Raw genomic sequence first — 2,802 nt, 5'->3', positions numbered from 1 at the left:
GCAGCAGGATAATTTGTAAGAGAAATTTTTACATATGGCCCCCGAAGGATTTTTACACCATACAATTGGCCCTTGGCCCAAAAAAGGTTCCCCACCCCTGCTGTACACGGTCACCCCCAGCAAATTCACAGGTATCTGCTTCATCTCACCCTGATTGTGGGACACACACCCTCAAATCACCCAGGTGTCTCTCAGTGTGAGGACCTCCTTCACTCAGATGCAGGGCATGTACTGTAATACCCCTGCAACACTGCTGCAGTAACCTGGCACTGGGTTAACTTGGACCATGGCTTCTCGGCCTTTTGGCTAAGATCAAGTGTAGTATCTGTTCTTATCAGTGGGTATGGACTGGCCTCTGGCAGAGAATAGAGAAAGGCTGGACTGAGTAGCTGCTCTGATGGGCGGAGGGTGTGGGACCCCTCTTTTTTGCCTGGGAGTGGTGAAAAGTCTGGCTGAGTACCTTCACCTCTGCCTTTGGTAGGAGGTGTTGTTTCCGTAAATCCACTGGTAAGAGGGGGGGAGAAACACTGGGCCTAGTAGTTTGACTCTCTTGACGGGGTTCGTAGCCCCCGAAGGATGAGTCAGCGAAAGGCTCAGTCTAGTATCCATTCCCAGGGAGCTGAGAAAAGCTGAGACCGAGTAGATTGGTCCAGGTTGGCTAAGCCACCAGCCTGGGCACAGCGAAAAGCTCAGCCTAGTATCTTAACCCTGGGAGCGGAGAAACACTGGGACTGAGTAGATTGCTCTTCCGAGGGGGTCGTAGCCCCTAAGGGAGTCTTTCGAAAAGCTCAGTGGAGTACCCATTCCCATGCCAGGGGCTGGAAAATGCCCTACGATGGGAACAGAGAAACCTTGGTCGGACGCTGATCGGTCGGTTGCTTGGAGTCCGAGGCTGCACTGTGCCCCCGGGGAAACTCGGGGGTGCCAAACATGCACGGGTGATCCCAAAATCACCATGCACTAGTATGGCACTTGCACTGCGCACTTCCCCTTCAGGTAGCGCTTCACGTCCTTACCCCGTCCTTTTGGATGGGGTAGGACAATTTTTCACACCCCCACCCTGGCCTTCTGGCTAGGGTCCTTTATTATTTATTTCTCTTCTCCCTCTCACGTTTGTCACTTTTCACGTTCCTTGTTTTTTGTAGTTTTTGTCACTTTTTTTGGGTTGTGTGGTCGACCCTTTCGGGCCTTCCATTTCCCCAATGTGCCGAAGCTCTCGCCTTTTGGGGAGAGCTTCGTGCCCCCCGAGGACGACCCCGAGCCGCAAGGCGGAGGGAAGTCTACCGAGGGTCTCTCCAAACCTTCGGGTGCGGAGGACCCACCGTCCTAACCCTTCCGGGGGTTGAGGAATGAGGGTCTCTCTAAGCTTCGGCGAAGAGGACCCACCGTTCCCTATTTTCCCCTCTTCGGCCTTATGGTTGAGAGGGGTTAGGGGAAAAACGGAGCCCTATCTCCTTCGGGAGATGGACCCACTTCGAACGCACGGCCCCCTTTGCACGTGTTTAGGCACAGCACTGGTGGTAGGGAGCACACCTCGGGCTCCTGAGTTTTTTTCAAGCTCAGGGAGGTAATCAATCTTTTCTTTCAACTATCGGAACATTTTGGACAGTAGGAAATATCGTCCAGTTTGGCCAAAGCTATTCGATCTTTGACGATCCACGTGCATTAAGTTGCAAATGGTCCCGATTTGACAATTTAGTGGCCATTTTCGACTTTTTAAAAAGTGGAATCTTCACGGGAGAAAGACAGACGGAAACGTCCAAGATTGAATTGGTGTGTGCCGACATATCCGACTGTGGGAAATAACGGCACACATTGAATTGTATCCGGTTGATAGATCTACAGTGTCTAGATAGACAGTCAGTAGGTGGACACCCAATAGGACGACAGGGTCAAAATGTCGACATTTATAATTCGACATGATTTCTTCACAATTTATTCAATTTTTTTGCAATTTTTAATACTGCAGCATCCATGAGGGAGAGGGAGAATATAATAGTGCTCGCTATGCGAGGGTAAATGTTACACCAATTGAGGGTCCATGTCAACATTTATCGACATTGACACAAAATAATTTGGAAAAAAAAAAAACATTTCAACCTGTTGACCTTTTGATCCTGTTGACTTACTGCATGTTGACATTTTGCTGTCCACCTACTGACTGTCTATCTAAAAACTGAAGATCAATCAACAACCCATTGAATATGCCCCTCAGTGTGAAAGGGTCCCCGAAATATAACCTGGGTCCAGTGACCTGGGCATTCAACCTGGGTAGTGAGCAGGATTAGTCCAGGGTAACGGGGCAGTGTGAGTGGTACGGCACAGGACATCCAATCCAGGTCCTGGTTACAGCATAGGAAGAGCCAGGACGGTGGTGTGAAAGAAGTATTACACCCTGATCTGGTGTGCTCTCAGCCAATAGCATCATCGGCCTCTCTGCACTCAGACTCACAAATGTAATAGTCATCACAGACCAATCGCATCACCGGCCTCTCTCTGCACTCAGACTCACACATGTAATACAATCACCACCTATCAATAGCGCCACCGGCCTCTCTCTGCACTCAGACTCACACATGTAATACAATCACCACCGATCAATAGCGCCACCGGCCTCTCTCTGCACTCAGACTCACACATGTAATAGTCATCACCGACCAATCGCGTCACCAGCCTCTCTCTGCACTCAGACTCACACATGTAATACAATCACCACCGATCAATAGCGCCACCGGCCTCTCTCTGCACTCAGACTCACACATGTAATACAATCACCACCGATCAATAGCGCCACCGGCCTCT

The 2,802-nt window shown here is 50.1% G+C and overlaps 1 pseudogene; it reads left to right on the top strand.

The window, feature by feature from the left end:
- The first annotated feature begins 286 nt into the window (after positions 1 to 286).
- LOC146046477 (U2 spliceosomal RNA) lies at positions 287 to 506 on the top strand (annotated as a pseudogene).
- Positions 507 to 2,802: the final 2,296 nt, after the last annotated feature.

The sequence above is a fragment of the Crinia signifera genome, chromosome 11, assembly GCF_055691185.1.
Source record: "Crinia signifera chromosome 11, ASM5569118v1, whole genome shotgun sequence".
Taxonomy (NCBI): Eukaryota; Metazoa; Chordata; class Amphibia; order Anura; family Myobatrachidae; genus Crinia; species Crinia signifera.
Note: the sequence above shows the minus strand (reverse complement) of the source record. Positions and strands in the feature narration are given on the sequence as shown.